The sequence below is a fragment of the Nansenia antarctica genome (assembly GCF_963989245.1).
Source record: "Nansenia antarctica genome assembly, chromosome: 20".
Lineage (NCBI taxonomy): Eukaryota > Metazoa > Chordata > Actinopteri > Argentiniformes > Microstomatidae > Nansenia > Nansenia antarctica.
In genome coordinates this window covers 11763889-11776676 of record NC_137693.1, presented here as the reverse complement: position 1 = coordinate 11776676, position 12788 = coordinate 11763889, and positions in this window count along the sequence as shown.

Below are 12788 nucleotides of genomic sequence, written 5' to 3'. Positions count from 1 at the left end.
ATGGTGAAATGGATATGCACACAAGAAACGTTTTAAGATTGCACCTTTAAATGTCCACTTGGTATAAACATGCCCACTTGCTTAAAACATGTTTTGATTTATCTATCACAACTTAAAAACAATGCCACTTTACTGTCAAATAGAATGCAGGACTTGCAATAGAATGAATCAAGTGGAATATAAATACATCCAGAACAACTCTTACAAAGCATCAGATAAGAGCTCATAGATAAGACAAGTGAAATCATGTAAGGAGGTAGAGGGTCTTACCACAGAGGTTGAATCTGCCTGAGGATGTTGTGGTCTCAGACTCCTTATATCTGGTTCCAGAGTGCTACCCAAGCAGAAGTTAATTATGGACCACACTGCTAGAGGAGATGGATTGGATGAGAGACATAGCTGTTTCCCTATGCCCTTTTCTGATTTTCCTGTGTGATATTCATTTCTTAATGCCAGGTCTAGCCCACTCCAATTGCTCTTGTTTTTTTTGTAGAGGTCATGAGAGGAATAAAAAAACGGATCGGTTATTTGCAGATAAGTTAATGAACAACTATGTGATGAAAGCTCCTTCTCTGAAATAAATCCAATAATATAGATTTTTTTTCCAGTTTTGTTTCTTCAATAAAAGGGAGTAGCTCCTGGACTGTACCAGAGCTTTTATATGAATGAATGAATGAATGAATGAATGAATGAATGAATGAATGAATGAATGGTCTTTATTGTCATTGCTACAGTACAGGTACCAAACAACGAAATTTAGGAGGGGTGGCTCCCCTGGTGTTAGGAAAGAAAAAAAAAAGAAAAAAAAACTCTGGGGTATATGGAAGGCCAAGAGGCCGGTATCGTCTCATTTTAAACACTTTCCTTTATTCACCTGGCAAAAACAATGAGTAGTGGTAGAGAAATACACAACAGAGGAAAAACTGAAAACTCATGTGTCTGATTCATGTTTTATTCAAACATATTCAAAAACAATTGTTTTATTTTTCTTCAGAAAGGATATTCACGTATGTTCTTAGTGAGGCATATTCCTCATTGTAGGCTATTATTCCTAAGTGTTTCATATTCACAACACATTATTATTCCAGAGGTGGACATCAACTCATAATTTTGGCTTCAAAGTATCAACCTATCCTACACAACTAACAGTTGTGCTGTATGTACATTTGCTCTTGCCCAAAAACAATGCATACCTACTTCATAAAAAATAAGTTTGGGGAAATATTATGCACACATTACAAGGTGGTTGTTAGCATCATCCTGAAAGTTGTCAAATTCCACTTAGATAGATACCCTACCAATACCATAATTCTTAATTCTTACATTTCATACAAAACATTTGCACACCTTCTTTTAAAAAGTTGCATCCATGAATATATTGAGGTTTATAAACAATGCGTAGATCACACATTCGCAAGTTTTCAATTATGAATCAGACCCGTCTGACTTATAACTGACACAACTACGAAGCCAGTGGGAAGACCCCAGCTGAACTTTCCCTTTTCAACTAGTGGATTATTATTTCACTAGTGGATATTATTCATTCATTCATTCATTCATTCATTCATTCATTCATTCATTCATTCATTCATTACGGCAGTTATTAAAGGACAGTGAGTCGTGGCAGATGTGGAAGATACAGACTCTAGAAGACGTGTCTTCTCCACATGGAGATCACAAGTAATGACGTCAAATTAAGCCACAACGTCTAATTGATGTTCCTGTATCATGCTGCTCCAAAGTCCAATTAAACGTATATAAAATGATAAACAATAAACCATTGTACAGTGTATAATATTCACACCTTACATACGTGGTAGCAGATGCTTTAATCTCCAGTTCATAATATCCACGTCTTACATAATATAAGAATAATAGATAAGAGGAAAATATAAAATGTCTGTAGCCCCTCTAACAAATATACACATGGTCAGAAGTTTGCAGAGCTAAGCACACACGTGTTGGGGTCTATTTAGTGTACAATGGTTATAAATGAGGCTCCAGAGGCCCAGAAGAGAGCAGAAGGGAACAGCTGGAGAGACCCCTGTAGTGTATTATCAGAGCTGTCGCTGCTGCTGCTGACACCAAGAGGGGTATACGGTCCAAAGCCGTGGTCTGCTAACCTGGGCTTCTATATTGGCCAGCGTAGCCCTGCAAGGGGTTCAGTATCTCCCATCACATGTGTACTAAACCAGAGGGGGGAGCTGAAGGGAAGTGGAGAAGGGAACTGTGGTTGACGATCAGGTGGAGCAAACCAGCAAGGCTGCTACTGTATGCGCTCTTCCCATCTCTGCAGCTTAAGCTGTTGTAAACTTTTTGAATGACTGTGTAGCAGCCAACTATTTTGTACACTCGTTCTTGAATCTAAGCCACTGTAAGGGCTCAGAGCAAATGCTCTTGGCTTGTTTGTGTGTAGAGAGCATTCAAAGCATGCAGACATTCAAATGGGAAATCTGCCATTATTTCTCTGAGGGTGGGTTCCAATCTGGCAGTTATTCTCTGCGTCTTTGTGTGTGTGTGTGTGTGTGTGTGTGTGTGTGTGTGTGTGTGTGTGTGTGTGTGTGTGTGTGTGTTTGTGTTTGCTGAGCATGTAGAAAAGATTGAGTGAGATAGAATGATGAAAACAAAACATGGTCATTATTATCAACCTAAAACTTTTTACTATTTAACTTTTACATAATCAATAATATTGATTATGTACAAGTTAAACAGTAAAACATAATAGTAATAGTCATAATACCATAATACCATTACAGTTCTAACAATGACTTTGAAAACATATATTATATTAATATATAATTATAATCATAATATTTTAGCTGGTAACAGACAATCTAGTCTGAAATTGTCAGAATGAATGTCAGTATATTAATATAATTCTAAGTCATTGTTAGAATTGTAATGGTATTATACGTACTCAGTATCTGTACTCGGTATCGGCAAGTATACCCAAATGTAAGTACTGAAAAAAGTGGTATCCGTGCATCCGTAGTTTAAACCATTAAAATGTCCCCACAGTAAAAATCTAATTTGGGATGTGAAACATCACAAGCAGTGGCAGGGCTCTATTTGGGACTGCTTCATGGCTCAGTCATGAAGATGAGTATCAACACAGATCTGCTGCCATTTGAGCTGTGCACCAGGGAATATGGCCATTTAGGGATCAGCCCTGAGGCAAATACGTATTTAACAACTATATTTTTAGACTTTAGGGTTAAGACCGGACAAGTTTATTACAATAGACAACTTAATTAACACCAGTGGCCCCCCAAGCTCAAGGCGAGAGTTGCTGCTGTTGGGATACGGGGTCCTGGGGGGGTCCAGTCCAACCCCTTGTATTCCCAGGTTTTACCTAGCACAGTTAGAATTATATGATAAATCATGTAACTCTTTAGAAATATTTAAAGCCGGCGTTGATTTAAGACCCGCAAGAATTTGGGGAGAAATACCAGAAGGAAAAACAATTTTTGATTGGGAAAAGTTTTCTTCTTCCGTCTGGCATTTCTTTTTTGGTGGGGTGGGTGGACGACACACTATTCCAAATATAATTCATAATTTCAGCAATCAATCAAAGAAGAAATGTTCCCTCTTAATTCCACCCCGCAAGCGAGACAGATAAGACAAATAAATAAGTTCATTGCAATGGAAAGAAATGTAAAGTTGATACTGAAAATAGACTTTTTAATGCAGATTGGACTGATTAATTTGCACAAATCAGCATTTATGTGCAAAAATGTGTGGTACGATAAAAGAAACCATGGATACTGTGATGTCCCTTCTTGTCTATCCATTAATATCTTAAATACAGTCCGAGGTTGTTCATTAGTTTAGATCTCTAACTAGCCATCATGTAAAAATCCTAGTATGTGTGAAATTGTAATGATGATGACTTGTTGGAGCCAAATTAAATTCTGCTGCAAAGCATTGCCTTGGCTTCTCTGTAAGGTGTCTAGTAAAACTTGGCTGACCATCTGGCACCACCGCCTCTAAGAGAATGCAGTGGTCGCACTGTTCAGTCATGGCTTTTCACTGTCTTGGCACCCAGGTTGTGGAACTAGCTTCCCACTGCTGCCAGGACTGCAGAGGTCTGCTGTAGACCCATCTCTTCAGGCTACACCTTGACTGTCCCTCTTAAAGACCTATTCACTCCCCACTACCCTGCTGTACAGTTCCTCTACTGTAAATAATAATAATTTCTAGCATTGTGACCAATGGCATTTGGTTCTAACATAGATCGTTGCTTATTATGACTGATGTATAGATGATTCACTTACTTTAGGCAAAAGTACTTGTTGTCACTTTGCATAAAAGCCTCTGATAAATGTCAAAAATCTAAATGTAAATGGGTCACCCCCTTTACCCACAGTCACCAATGGTTTGAAGTTGCACTGACTTATGGCTTCAGTACCTTGTCAGGATGTATTTAATCATCAACCATTAAACAGCAATGAAAGGTACATTATTGTGTGTCCTGGTTAAGGTTCTGGAATCCCTTGGATTTATGTTGTTTACAAGTAGATAGCAAACCAAAGTTGTGTTGATCCATCAGGAGAAAATCCTAGCTTTTTTGTGGGTCAGAAGGTTGACACATTATTGGCAGATGTTAATGAGCAATGATGTATTTCAGATAAAGGTCAACAGACACAGCAATACTATTGAGTCTTTGGTGAGGAGAATTTAATCTGCCTTGGTTCAAATGTAAATAAAGTTTACTATTACTATTATGCATAGTATTGGACAAACGACTCAATCAGAACGAGTTGTGGTTTCAGTGCTGTGTGTAGTCTAGGGCGACAGATACCATGCTGCAGTAGGCTAGTGTTTAAATCAATGAAATGAGGTCAGATTGTCAGCTTTTATTTTAATGTATTTGTAATATTCATTACCAAAACCTCAATAACCTTAACTACATGCTAGCATTATACAGTAGATATGTTGTTAACTGCCAGCTGTGACAAGTTAACCAAATAAACTGTCGTTGAATATATTCGAAGTATTTTTGTATTAAAGTGTAGATATTTTTATGGGTGCTTTAAAAGTGTACTTTAAAAGCCAAGAGTCATCACCAACAGCATGAGTTTGTTAGAGAGGCTGTTGGCTCAAATCAGCATTTTTTTGGTAACCTGATTTAATCCACTGAAATGTCTCCAGAGTAAAGAGTCTAATTTAGGATGGTGAAATGTCACATGCGGTGGCAGAGTGCCACCAAGGAAGTCCGACCTTTTTTTTTTTTAACGTTTTTTTTACCATTCAGCAGATGCTTTTATCCAAAGCGAATTACAATTACAGATTACAGGGACAGTTTCCATGGAATAATTTAGGGCTAAGTGTTTTACTCAAGGGCATACTAGTGGTGGTTTTCCCAGGTGGGATTTGAATTCATGATCTTTTGATCATCAGTCCAACACACTATCCACTACTAGGACACCACTACCCCCTTGGGGAGGCTTAATTTCCAAGCCACATAACAGGGCCAACAAATATGGTCAAGACTAAATAGCTGACGCTTATTAATTATGTGCTGCCCTACATCTGATCTTTACCACTGTATATGTTTTCATCTGAGTGTATGGAGCGGTAACTATGGCCATGTTCAGAAACTGAGGAGTCAGTAATACATCTATGCATCACAGCACAGACGTGGGTCATGTGTGAGTGCTATATGACCCTCAGAGAGATGAGTATCAAAGCAGATTCCTGAGCTGTGCATCAGGGTATTATGGCCATTTAGGGCTCAGCCCTCTGGCAAATAGTGTCTCTTTTTTTAATCAATGACATTTTTTGATTTTCAGATTTACTGACACCACAGACTGTGGGGAGAGAATGTCTGCTGTTTGCAACAACTTGATATCTGTTTTATTGGTGCCATTGCCAAGCTATGCTGTTGGGCTCAGCCAAACAGTTGGGTTTGCTGTGGTGGAGTGAGTGTAACCGAGTTGAAATGGTACAACTGACTTCTCAGGTTCGAATACCGCCAAATCCAAAGCGACTTACATTGCAGTGAGTGCCTACATTTTTCACTATATATGGTCCCAGTGGGAAGTTTGAAGACGCCATGAAAGGAGCGTCAGCTATTTAGTCTGGCAATCCAGCCCGCCAACATGGACCATATGTTGACCCTGGGTGTGAAGTTGAACTGATGAAGGTTGGATTTGGACTGGTTCCAAATTAAATTATACTGCAAAGCATTGCCTTGGCTTTCTCGTGAGCTGTCTAGAAGTGGATTCTAACACTCAGTGCCATGTGGTTTTGACTGGGACTCTGTTGCTTCTCCCCAGACATCTAATAGATTATATTTATAGCTGTCTCATTAAGGTCCATGGTGGGCATACTGGAAATCTGAGATCAGACTTCAGTACATACTGAATACATACATAAGGCCTTTAGTCAGTGAAACTTGAAGCCATTGGTAACTGTGAGCAAGTGTAACATTGCTGAAACTAATGAATACACATTGTTTATATATGACCTTGGTTAAGTTATCTGACATGTTTTACGTTAGTGTGTATAATGTTACAGTAAGTCAAGAATAAACAGCACATGTCCCCAGTAATTACAGCTTGCACATGCTTAATTAGACTTTCATAAAAACCTTTATAAGGCCTACATAGATGCTTAATCGAACATTTATAGGCACATTTCGTTATTACAAGTCCTTCCATCTTAACTCTTTTGCCAACCTTCATATACTGTAGCATGATATTTGATTTGTGAAGCATAGGCCTTATTATAGGTAATGAAGGTTTCTTGAAGCCATTAAAGTTGATTAAATGGGACAGCATTTTAATTGTAACAATTTTCCCTGGTTAGGTCACATGGTCAAAACAAAGTCCTGCCCATAACTATTCAGACCCTGTGTCATTGTTTATGTGGTGATAAGAATGCACTGGTCATGCTGGAGATGACATAAGGTTAGCAATGTTATCATGCAATATTATCTATCGTACAAGCTATGTTTAGTTTAGTTTAGTTTAGTTTATTAGTTTATGATGTCGTGGACAGTCCCCATTAATTAACTGTAACAACAGTAAATGGAGCAGCTTTAGCCTACATGGCTAATTTCCAGCTGTAGTCCCCGGGCCAGTTGACAATAGGCTCCCTAAAATAAAATACATTAGTTTAAAAAATTACAATTGCAGCAAACACAAACAAATGGAGCAGGACATACAAACATATCAAGCACAATTGGAGCAAGCACAAACATGCCGGGGAGACAAGACATTCAAGCACAAATGGCAGCAACATCAATACAGTACATGAGATAAGAACAGTACAAAGGAAGAGCAAATAGTCATAGCAATATACAGACATAGCAGCATACAGACACAGCAACATACAGGCACAGCAGCATCCAGACATTGAAGCACACACAGACATATGCAGGCGGGTAGTAGACCTAATATTAAATAATTTAGATCATTGTAAACAATTTCCACCCAGCAGTGCTAATTTTGAAACAGGATTTACCTATTTAGTTTCATGGCTGGCAACATAATGCACCATAACATTCTGTACCGTAATTGCCATGTGTCTAGTTAAAAGTTGCTGAGTCAACACCACAGCTTTTCTTATTTCACAGTTCCTCACACTGTTTTAGAAATTGCGTGCGCGATGCAGGCTAGAATATATTCTCAGTCTGATCAGTGATTACCGTTGCAGATTAGATTAGATGTAATCAAATCCATAGAACCCAGTCTATAGAAAAAGACGATTGTGTCACTGAAACCATCTCAACCAGGCAGTACTAACCCGGATTTAGAATCTGATTGAACTGAGTGGCACAGGCAACATTGGGCATACAGTACAGAGGCACAGACTCTTGTCTTAATCCAATATGACGTCACCACACAGGGGTGTATATCGTTTCCGTAGTGTAGTGGTTATCATGTTTGCCTCACAGAAGTAGGCCATGTTGGTATAACAAAGATTTTGACCTTTCCTTGCTATGTTTTCAGACTGGGTTGGAATTCTACCTCAGGACACCACTCTCAAAACACATGTTCTTAAGGGATTCTTTTTGGCCACTTTGTTATAGGCCAATTTTGTAGAGTGACTGAGATGATGTTGTCCCATCGACTGTGCTTTTTCCTCTCCACCATTCAACTTTGTAGATTTTTGCAAGACTCCCCAGGCCTCAGGCTTGCATTCCTGAGCATTTGTTCCTCTCCATTTGCTCAATATATAATGACAACCTGATCCACACAGTGTGTAATTGATTGCAATCAGAGACCTTATAAAAACAAAGATATTGATTCCAGAAGCTGCTGCTCTGGGATTTTTCTTTTCTCCGGTTGTCTTCTGCAACACTGCCACCCTCTGCTTCAAAAGCTTCAGCTCCGGTTTGAAGAATTCAGTGGCAGCAAAATCCTTAAATGGCATCCTTGAAATTATGAGGCCTTCTACTGCGTATGTCTGGAAGACTTTTGTAGAGCAATAGAAGTACCTCACTTCTCCAGTTTGATTAAAAAAAAAAAAGTGAATGGAGGAGCCATCACCAAGGTAGCGGGACTTGGGGGCTGGCCATATGCTGGACAGTTCCTGGTTCTCTTGTGTTGCTGCTACTTCTCCTACTGCTTCTGTATGTACTCCTGCACGATCCTCTCCACTGTTGTCTGGGTTGCAGAGGCATCCTGGGCTGGGTTTACCGCTGGTGGTTTGACTAGTTGACTGACTCTAAATCTGGGTAGCTATTTAAACAGGGGTGCGCTGTGACATTGTTGAAATACAGTACCAGTCAAAAGTTTGGAGAAAGTCTCCCATTCACTTGAATGGGGCAGTGTGTCCAAACTTTTGACCGGCACTGTACATTTTGTGAGCTGGACAGCTAGGGGTGGACACAGAAAAATAGTATAAATGAAGCAGCAGTAATGGAAGTATGTGTTGTGCAGTGTGAGTGCAAATAGTCTCTATTGCAGGTAGTGCTGCTGGGCAGCTAGGGGTGACCGTTCAAGAGTATTATGGCCTGGAGATAGAAGCTGTCTTGGAACCTGTTGGTCTGAGACCAAATGCTCTGGTACTGCCTGCCGGAGGATAGTGGAGAGAACAGGGCGTGACACTCAAGGTCAGGACTGAGGAAAATCAATGTGTTTTTTTCCCCAGTGCCCTTCATAGATCTCCATTGTTTGTGCCACAATTCATAGAGGGTAGTGGTGGTCGACTCTAGTGGATAGTGAGTTGGACTTGGGATCGGAAGGTTGTGAGTTCAAATCCCGCCTGAAGCCACACCACTACTAGTGTGCCCTTGGGTAAGGCACTTAGCCCTCAGTTACTCCAGGGGGAATGTCCCTGTAATTCGTAATTGTAAGTCGCTTTGGATAAAAGCGTCTGCTAAATGGCAAAATTATAGACAAAACGACCACAAAGTCACAAAGGAAACAATTTAATCAATGCTCAGAAATTCCGCATGAAAATCATATTTTATGTTTTCACAATCGGTGCACAACAGAATGTGTGGTGTTGTTTATTCAGCGTCTTTGCCCTGTGAAAAGAGAGAAAGAAAATAAGGGATAAACATTTATGAACTTCTTGTATATGATCACTTCAAAGAACACAATGGACTGTTTAGGACAAACTCTGCGCTCAGCTTTAAGTTTAAGTTTGAATGTCAGCTTGGTTTGTATTAATCGTCATCAACAGGAGGACCCTAATGTACACTGAGCCTGAAATGGTGTTGCTGATGAGGTCATATTTGGACAGGAGTCAGGTATAGGTTTCATAACAGCTTTGTACCTTTCCAGTATCGCGGCTCTTAGCCCTGAGCTTGTTGACCTGGGACTCAGCGATGTCAGCGCGCTCCTCTGCCTCCTCCATCTCATTCTGAACCTTACGCAGTTTACCCATGTGGGAGTTGGCTTGTTCCTCCTGGGAGAGAAAGAGAGGTAGAGAATGAGAGAGGGAGAGGGAGACAATAACACTCACACTGTTGTCAAAACAAATAAACCAAAATGATATTAGTTATATTGATTACTTACTTACTTATTTCTTATAGTGATGGTAATATTGTAGCAGAGGAAGTACTGTGTGTATTATGTCCTTTACAGTTACTTGCGATGTACATTATAGATACCAAATTTGGTCATGTATGATAACTATGAACAAGACCGTGTGTCTTATATGCTGTAAGAATATTTGACTGGTAGTATGTGACTCACCGCTTCCTCAGACTGCCTCTTGTAAGCCTTCACTTTAAGCTGCAGCTTGTCTACCAGGTCCTGAAGTCTGGCAACATTCTTCTTATCCTCCTCAGTCTGTGGGAGAAAGTCAAAGAAATCAAAGTCAATGTCCATACTTGCATTCAGGTGCCGGACTGTATCAGAATGTGTTATGGTGTTTCTGTTACTCTTACTTGGTAAGTGAGCTCCTTGACTCTACGCTCGTACTTGCGGACACCCTTGACTGCATCTGTACCCCTTTTCTGCTCGGCATCCACCTCAGTCTCAAGCTCACGCACCTGTATGGAGGGAACACAGCTATGTGTTTAAGGTGGTGAAATCAGTCGTGAGTTATTGGAAAGAAGTAGAGGTTAATATAGATAGACTGTGTGAACAAAGGTTTATTGAATGCCATAAGTTCTGCAAACTCACCCTGGACTCCAGTTTCTGGAGCTGTTTCTTGCCACCCTTCATTGCCAGGTTCTCAGCCTCATCCAGACGGTGCTGCAGGTCCTTGACTGTGACCTCAAGGTTCTTCTTCATCCTCTCCAGGTGAGAGCTGGTGTCCTGCTCCTTCTTCAGCTCCTCTGCCATCATGGCCGCCTGAAATAGCAGTGTGTGGACTCATTTAATTCATCCACAATGTGTTACAGATCCTGTGCTCAGCCCAGCTACAATTGGACCATGGCGTAGAGGTCTTTACAGGTCAAAAGACATGGACTTTGCGACCGAAATGGGCAAATTGTGAAGTGTGCTTGCCCCTCACAGCCAGTAGGGGGAAGGTCAGTGGCCACCCCCCTGCACCCCCCCGCAAAGACCGCGTGTCTCTAACCCACCCAGGGGCCAAGTTGTGGGGTTCGGGCGTCTGTGTGTGTGTATGTGTGTGTGTGTGTGTCTGTGTGTACGCATGTGTTCAAGTGAATGTGTAACTTAAAACCTTTATTTTGAAGTGTAACACATATCTGTGTGTGTCTCTGTGTGTGTGTGTGTGTGTGTGTGTGTGTGCGTGTGTGTGTGTGTGCGCGTGTGTATGTGTGCGTGTGTGTGTGCGTGTGCGTGTGCCGTGTGCGTGTGCACGCATTTGTTCAAGTGAATGTGTAACTTAAAACCGTATTATTTTGAAGTGTAACATATCTGTGTGTGTGTGTGTGTGTGTGTGTGTGTGTGTGTGTGTGTGTGTGCGTGCACTCGTGTGCAACCATGTTCCAGTGTTGCTTTAGATCTGTAATGATGTAAAATGAGTGTATGTTGACTTAAAATTGTAGCCTTAGCGGAAACATTTGTGAAAATGTTGAAAAAGGGAAGTGGCACACTCTAGGATCTGACAGTTCTACCATTCATTCCTATGGGGCAAAAGTGTCCACAAAAACTTGATTATAGGATAAACCGTTAGACAAACCGTAAGACAAAACAATAGCAACACTAATGGGAACAAGCCGCACATTTTGACACCGTTTTGTCACCTTACAGCAAGCACACTAACTATCTGTTTCTGTCTACCTCGGTAAATAAGGCATACTCAGTGTGCCAGAGTGCTCTCTGATGCTTGGAGAGGTAATTGGTGTACGCACCCATGAAGTTGGAGTGAATGATGTGAATGTGACATGATGAACATGAGTGTGCAAAGACTAAATCCGGTAAATCTGTCGTTTACCTTGTTCTCAAGCTTTTGTGTTCAAGTGTATCTGGAAAGACCTCTGCCTTGGAGACAAATAACTTTCATCATAATGTTTTGTTTTGAATATGGGGACTTACATCAGTGATGGCCTTCTTTGCCTTCTCCTCTGCGTTTCTGGCCTCCTGCACAATGTCGTCCACCTCTCCCTGCACTTGAACCAGGTCAGTCTCCAGCTTCTTCTTAGAGTTCAGAAGGCTAGTGTTCTGTATGAGGAAACTCAATGATTAGTTGGAAATATATTTCTAGAAAGCATACAAAAGTCACACTGTGGGTAAAATGAGACTGCCTAGAAATCATCAAGACCTGGGAGTGAAGCAGTCCCACACGCTCGCTGGCATCCACCAGCTCCTGCTCGGCCACTTTGCGGCCTCTCTCTGTCTGCTCCAGAGCAACCCTGAGCTCCTCAATCTCAGCTATCATCAGACCGTTCCTGCGCTCCACCATGGCTGCCTGCTCCTTCAAATCTTCTGCTGCGCGAACAGCATCATCAAGGTGCAATTGGGCATCCTGGGATTCACAAAGACATTGAGCTTTAAAACTTGTTGGTGTAGGGACATAGGATCGGTAAGGGATGCTTTCTTTGTGTTCTCTGATAACCCTTCTATTCTTTTATACACCAATCTACTGTGTTTTTTTAATTCCTGTGTTCTATTCTATTGAGAAATAGACAAAACCCTCTCTTCATTTTCACTTTGGTTCACCATACTAAAGACGTTTCCCCTGATACAGGCTAAGATTATGATATGTTTTTTAATCGTTAAGGTTAATAATGGGTTGTATTATCTGATCTGAAATGTATGGTATGGGGTAATCATTACATTGACTGATTTCCCAGCCCCTTACCTTGAGCTGTCCCTGGACGTTCCTCAGCTGCTTCTGGGACTCAGCTGCCTGCCTGTTGGCGTGGCTCAGCTGGACCTCCATCTCGTTCAGGTCTCCCTCCATCTTCTTCTTTACCC